The sequence below is a fragment of the Rhinopithecus bieti genome, unplaced genomic scaffold (assembly GCF_001698545.2).
Source record: "Rhinopithecus bieti isolate Rb0 unplaced genomic scaffold, ASM169854v2 scaffold_9237, whole genome shotgun sequence".
In the NCBI taxonomy this organism is placed as follows: Eukaryota; Metazoa; Chordata; class Mammalia; order Primates; family Cercopithecidae; genus Rhinopithecus; species Rhinopithecus bieti.
The window spans coordinates 1,107,927-1,115,296 of record NW_016806263.1 but is presented as its reverse complement, the minus strand read 5'-3'; positions in this window follow the sequence as shown (position 1 = coordinate 1,115,296).

Genomic DNA, 7,370 nt, shown 5'->3' with positions numbered 1-7,370 from the left:
TAGTATTCTCTGATTGTAGTTTCTATTTCTGTGGGATTGGTGGTGATATCCCTTTTATCATTTTTTATTGCATCTATTTGATTCTTCTCTCTTTTCTTCTTTATTGGCCTTGCTAGCGGTCTATCCATTTTGTTGATCTTTTCAAAAAACCAGCTCCTGGATTCATTGATTTTTTGAAGGGTTTTTGTATCTTTATCTCCTTCAGTTCTGCTCTGATCTTACTTATTTCTTGTCTTCTGCTAGCTTTTGAGTGTGTTTGCTCTTACTTCTCTAGTGCTTTTAATTGTAATGTTAGGGTGTTGATTTTGGATCTCTCCTGCTTTCGCTTGTGGGCATTTAGTGCTGTAAATTTCCCTCTGCACACTGCTTTAAATGGGTCCCACAGATTCTGGTATGTTGTGTCTTTGTTCTCACTGGTTTCAAAGAACATCTTTGTTTCTGCCTTCGTTTCATTATTTACCCAGTAGTCATTCAGGAGCAGGTTGTTAAGTTTCCATGTCGTGTGGTTTTGAGTGAGTTTTTAAATCCTGAGTTCTAATTTGATTGCACTGTGGTCTGAGAGACAGTTTGTTGTGATTTCTGTTCTTTTACATTTGCTGAGGAGTGCTTTACTTCCAATTATGTGATCAATTTTAGAGTAAGTGCGATATGGTGCTGAGAAAAATGTATATATTCTGTTGATTTGGGATGGAGAGATCTGTAGATGTCTCTTAGGTCTGCTTGGTACAGAGCTGAGTTCAATTCCTGGATATCCTTGTTAACCTTTTGTCTCCTTGATCTTTCTAATGTTGACAGTGGGGTGTTAAAGTCTCCCATTATTATCGTGTGGGAGTCTAAGTCTCTTTGTAGGTCTCTAAGGACTTGCTTTATGAATCTGGGTGCTCCTGTATTGGGTGCATATATATTTAAGATAGTTAGCTCTTCTTGTTGAATTGATCCCTTTGTCATTATGTAATGACCGTCTTTGTCTCTTTTGATCTTTGTTGGTTTAAAGTCTTTTATCAGAGACTAGGATTGAAACCCCTGCTTTTTTGGTTTCCATTTGCTTGGTAGATCTTCCTCCATCCCTTTATTTTGAGCCTATGTGGGTTTCTGCACATGAGATGGGTATCCTGAATACAGCACACTGATGGATCTTGAATCTTTATCCAATTTGCCAGTCTGTGTCTTTTAATTGGGGCATTTAGCCCATTTACATTTAAGGTTAATATTGTTATGTGTGAATTTGATCCTGTCATTATGATGTTAGCTGGTTATTTTGCTTGTTAATTGGTGCAGCTTCTTAATAGCATCGATGGTCTTTACAATTTGGCATGTTTTTCCAGTGGCTGGTACAGGTTGTTTCTTTCCATGTTTAGTGCTTCCTTCAGGAACTCTTGTAAGGCAGACCTGGTGGTGACAAAATCTCTCAGCATTTGCTTGTCTGTAAAGGATTTTATTTCTCCTTCACTTATAGAGCTTAGTTTGGCTGCATATGAAATTTTGGGTTGAAAATTCTTTTCTTTAAGAATGTTGAATATTGGCTCCCGCTGTCTTCTGGCTTGTAGGGTTTCGGCCAAGAGATCCACTGTTAGTCTGATGGGCTTCCCCTTGTGGGTGACCTGACTTTTCTCTCTGGCTGCCCTTAACATTTTTTTCCTTCATTTCAACCTTGGTGAATCTGACAATTACGTGTTTTGGAGTTGCTTTTCTTGGGGAGTGTCTTTGTGGTGGTCTCTGTATTTCCTGAATTTGAATGTTGGCCTGCCTTGCTAAGCTGGGGAAGTTCTCCTGGATAATATCCTGAAAAGTGTTTTCCAACTTGGTTCCATTCTTCCCATCGCTTTCAGGTACACCAGTCAAATGTAGATTTGGTCTTTTCACATAGTCTCATATTTCTTGGAGGCTTTGTTCATTTCTATTCTACTCTTTTTTTCTCTAACCTTGTCTTCTCGCTTTATTTCATTAATTTGATCTTCAATCACTGATACCCTTTCTTCCACTTGATTAAATTGGCTATTAAAGCTTGTGCATGTGTCATGAAGGTCTTGTGCCATGGTTTTCAGCTCCATCAGGTCATTTAAGGTCTTCTCTACACTGTTTATTCTAGTTTGCCATTCGTCTAATCTTTTTTCAAGGTTTTTAGCTTCCTTGTGATGGGTTCAAACATGCTTCTTTAGCCTGGCGACGTTGGTTATTACCAACCTTCTGAAGCCTAGTTCTGTCAACTCGTTGAAGTCATTCTCCATCCAGCTTTGTTCCATTGCTGGCGAGGAGCTGCAGTCCTTTGGAGGAGAAGAGGCATTCTGATTTTTATAATTTTCAGCTTTTCTGCNTATTCTAGTTTGCCATTCGTCTAATCTTTTTTCAAGGTTTTAGCTTCCTTGTGATGGGTTCAAACATGCTTCTTTAGCCTGGCGACGTTGGTTATTACCAACCTTCTGAAGCCTAGTTCTGTCAACTCGTTGAAGTCATTCTCCATCCAGCTTTGTTCCATTGCTGGCGAGGAGCTGCAGTCCTTTGGAGGAGAAGAGGCATTCTGATTTTTATAATTTTCAGCTTTTCTGCTCTGGTTTCTCCCCATCTTTGTGGTTTTATCCACCTTTGGTCTTTGATGTTGGTGACCTACAGATGGGGTTTTGGTGTAGATGTCCTTTTTGTTGACATTGATGCTTTTCCTTTCTCTTTGTTAGTTTTTCTTCCCACAGTCCAGTCCCTCAGCTGCAGGACTGTTGGAATTTGCTGGAGGTCCACTCCAGACCCTGTTTGCCTGGGTGTCACCAGCGGAGGCTCAGAACAGCAAATATTGCTTCCTGATCCTTCCTCCAGAAGCTTCGTCCCAAAGGGGCACCCTCCTATGTGAGGTGTCTGTTGGCCCCTACTGGGTGGTGTCTCCCAGTTAGGCTACACAGGGGTCGGGGACCCACTTGAGGAGGCAGTCTATCCATTCTCAGAGTTCAAACGCTGTTTTTGGGAGAACCACTGCTCTTTTCAGCACTGTCAGACAGGGACATTTAAGTCTGCAGAAGTTGTCTGCTGCCTTTTGTTTGGCTGAGCCTTGCCCACAGAGGTGGAGTCTGGAGGCAGTAGGCCTTGCTGAGCTGCGATGGGCTCCACCCTGTTTGAGCTTTCTGACCACTTTGTTTACCTACTCAAGCCTCAGCAATGGCAGACGCCCCTCCCCCAGCCAGGCTGCTGCCTTGCAGTTCTATCTCAGACTGCTGTGCTATTAATGGGCAAGGCTCTGTGGGCATGGGACCCATTGAGCCAGGCATGGAAGAGAATCTCATTTTCTGCCAGTTGCTAAGACCTTGGGAAAAGTACAGTATTTGGGTGGGAGTGTCCTGTTTTTCCAGGTACAGTCTGCTGCAGCTTCCCTTGACTAGGAAAGGGAAATCCCCTGACCCTTCGTGCTTCCCGGGTGAGGTGACTCTCCGCCCTGCTTCAGCTTGCCCTCCTTGGGCTGCACCCACTGTCCAACCAGTCCCAGTGAAATGAACCAGGTACCTCAGTTGGAAATGCAGAAATCACCTGTCTCCTGCATCGGTCATGCTGGGAGCTACAGACCATACCTGTTCCTATTTGGCCATCTTGGAACGGATCCCCCAATTATTAGTATCTTTCTAGACTATTTAGAATTTTTCTGTATGGGAGATTTTGTCTCTTATCCCACAATTATTTTATTTATTCAATTATCTATTGTATCAATGTGGACCCATGTTCATATATTTTATACCTTGGATTATAATAAGTTTAACCTGCTTTGGCTATTTGGAATTCTTCCTGTGAGCTCCTATTTCTCTTTGATATGTCTCCATCATTGTGTGTGTTTTAGTATTTCCTTACTTTCTGGCACTGCAAGATGCTACAGTCTCATCTTGTGTATTCCTTGCCCCAGTGCTAGAATCAGCCATTTCTTCAGAAATACCTGGTTTCTTTTATTGGAGAATGATATTAGAAACCAAGATCTGGGCTAAGTGTGTTCATTGCTATTGGAGTGCTGTTAGTTCCAGGCCTCTCAGTTGACAGAATAAGGAAATAAATGTGTGTATACTAATTCATGTGTACATAAGTAGTATGCATAAAATTTATTAATATGATATCTACACATAGATATAATATTAATTGTATTAATTGTACTTATATTTTGCATAATATTGATACAGATGATATAATCTGTATCGGTTTATACTGATGTCTCCAACTGCAGTCCAAAATCATAGGAATTATTCTAGCTTTTCCCTTGGATTGCCTGTAACCTCCTACTATAACAGTGAGAAACCTGCTGTTACCATCTGCCATTCATTTACTTAACTGTTCAGTTCTAGCATATATGTGTAGTAATATCAGAATTGTTAACTTGTGCAACCAGGAGGAACAACTTTATCAGCTAGAGTATAGTGTTTATGTATAATTAATTTTGTTTTTAGTTTTATAGACTCTAATCATTTCCAAATGTACTTAAGTGAGTACCTCTGCCTTCCCTCCAACTTCTTCACTGAAGTTGTTTCATACATTTATAATATACTTAGATTGTTTTTTCACATTGTGTGTTTCATCCTAGGATTCCCCTGACCACTTAAATATATATAATATATATTTTTAATTTGCATACATTAAGACATACTCTGTTCAGTAAAGTTGAATGAGTTTTGACAAATGCATAGTGAGACAGATATATTTACAGTATCATACAATAGTTTTACCTGCCTAAAACAATGTCTACCCTAAGAATACTAACTACAAATTCAAATTCATCTGGGTATGTACAGAAATTTTGTACTGTCTGGGTATTCACAGTCATGAAAATCCCTAGCTAAAGTGTCATTTAATTTTCATTTATATTTTCCATGTTTTTGTTTCCCTGATTACATTACTTCTAATTTCTTCATATCTATTGAAGCAGCTTCATTGTCTGAGGTATTACCCAGAGTTCTTTGTCTCACATCCAAGAAAATTAAGGAGCATGGACACCAAGGGTGAGGTTGGAGTGAAAGTTTAATAAGCAAAAGAGGAAAGCTCCCTGAAGCAGAGAAGGGGCCAGAAAGAGAATTGCAAGCTATGAGGCTGAGTCTGGGGTTTTTATGGACTGGAAAGGAGAGAAATGTGCTGACTGGTCTGTAGGCCGTTTTGGAGAAAGCACCACTTAGAAAGAGGTATGAGAGTGTGAAGAACTAACTGGAGGCAGAGGTGAAGGTTTGGCCCCGGACCTTGGCCCAGGACCAATCAGGGAGTGAAGTGAAAGCTTGGCCAGGGACCTTGGCTCAGGACCAATCAACAGCTGAAGCTATGATTCACCTGATGTAAATGAAGACTTCACCCATGGCCAACTAGAGAAAGGTAGGCATATGTAAAATAGGTGAAAAGTAAGAGACCAATTGGTGAAAAGTAACAGACTTAGATGTGCCAAGAAGAGAAAAATTCTGAAAAGGGGTGGAATTTGTTCGTATGGGTTTACAGAGTAAGCATTTCCATTCAAGGACATGAACTTTCTCTTATCTGGGGCCTGCAGTTTGATTTTCAGGCTGTTCTTTGTTTTAAGGAGTTTTACCAAGGACCTACTCTAACTGGCTGCTTGACTGTTCATTAACTTTCTCCTCTCTCACTATCTTTTAGTTCACAGTTTCACTTTGGATTTGTAGGGTCTCCATTAATGTAGCAGAAGCAAATACCAATTGTTTCTAGAAGAAAAGACTTTAAACTCAGACCTCAAACACTAATCACCTATAAAATCCTACAGAAGGTGAGGTCACATACATTTGTGTGCTGTGCATGCACACACACACACACACGAACACAAAAAATCATCAAAAGCATCAGCAAAAAAAGATATCATGAATAAGTCAACAAACAAAAAAAAATGTGAGATAATATCCCTGGACTCTGGAATTTTCAGATATAAAATACAAAACAAACATGTTTAAATGTTAAAAATCTAAGAATATTTTAAAAATGATAACAGTACAAAAGACTACTGTAAGTGACCCATCACAGTGGGAAAGAAGCATATTTGATATATGGAAATTAAGGAAAGTAAAACTAATATTAACAACTCAGTATAAGGATTAATGTAAATTAGACATTGCAAAAGAGAGAATAAATAAGATGAAAGGCATGAGAAAATTACACAGAATGAACCTTGGGAGAAAAAGAGAAGGAAAATATGAGTAAGAACAAAAGAACATGAAAGACTTAGGGAGTGAAACATAAATCTAGGGGAATTTATAGATAAAGAGATGACAGAAAAAGGAGAAAGAAGTAATATTTTCGAAGGTAATGGCTGAGAGTTTCCAGTATTAACAAAATACACAATTTCTTAGTCAAGGGTCCAATAAATCCCAAGCAGAACACTTAAAATGTAAGTCACACCTAAACATATATTGAAATTGAAGATTGATAAAGACAGATGATCTTAGAGTGAGTCAGAGATATAAGATAAAAATGTACCAAGAAACTAAAATTAGATTGACCACTGATTTCTTAATAGTAACAAAAATACCTGGAAGATGAAAATTCTTCAATGTATTGAGAAAAAAGAACCCTTAAATTATAATCATATGCAAGCAGAATTGTTTTCAAAATAACTTCGCGAATGAAAACCATTTTCAAACAAACACAAACTGTGGATTAAAAAATCTTCTTTCTTACATTCAGGCTTTCCATTAAAGAAGTTTCCTTACCTCCCTACCATCCTCCCTCACCTCCTCGCCTCCCTCCCTTCCACTTCCTTCCTGATGGAGACTCTTGCTCTCTTGTCACCAGGCTGGAAGTGCAATGTGGCACGATCCTCGGCGTCACTGTGAAGCTCCGCCTCCACGAGAGTTCACCCATTCTCCTGCCTCGCTTTCCTCGATAGCTGGGATCACAGGGGACCCACCACCTCGCCTCAGCTAATTTTTTGTATTTTTAGTAGAGATGGGGTTTCACCGTGATAGCCAGGGTAGTCTTGATCTCCTGACCTCGTGATCCACCCGCCTTGGCCTCCCAAAGTGCTGGGATCACAGATGTGAGCCACTGTGCCCAGCCTAAAGAAGTTTCTTAAACAATGCAATTTGTAGAGATGAAAAATAATTCCAGAAGAAGATTCAAATAGTTAACGTGTGGGTAGATCTAAACAAGCATTAACTCTAAGTGGTAATATTGATATGTTTAATTTGTGGAGATGAAAGAAATCAAAGTAGAAATAAAATTCTGAATACTTGTACTGTATAAACGTTGAGTGGTATTTGTAGTTAATAGCACTCAAAAATCATCCTGTGCAGGAGAAAGATAAAGATAGTATATTTCTCTGGACTTGTTAAAAAGTTAAATGCTATGTATGCATTTTAAAATTTCTAGGAAAACCAACAAAAGAATAGCGGCAGCGTACATGATTTCCAAGCTAATAAAGA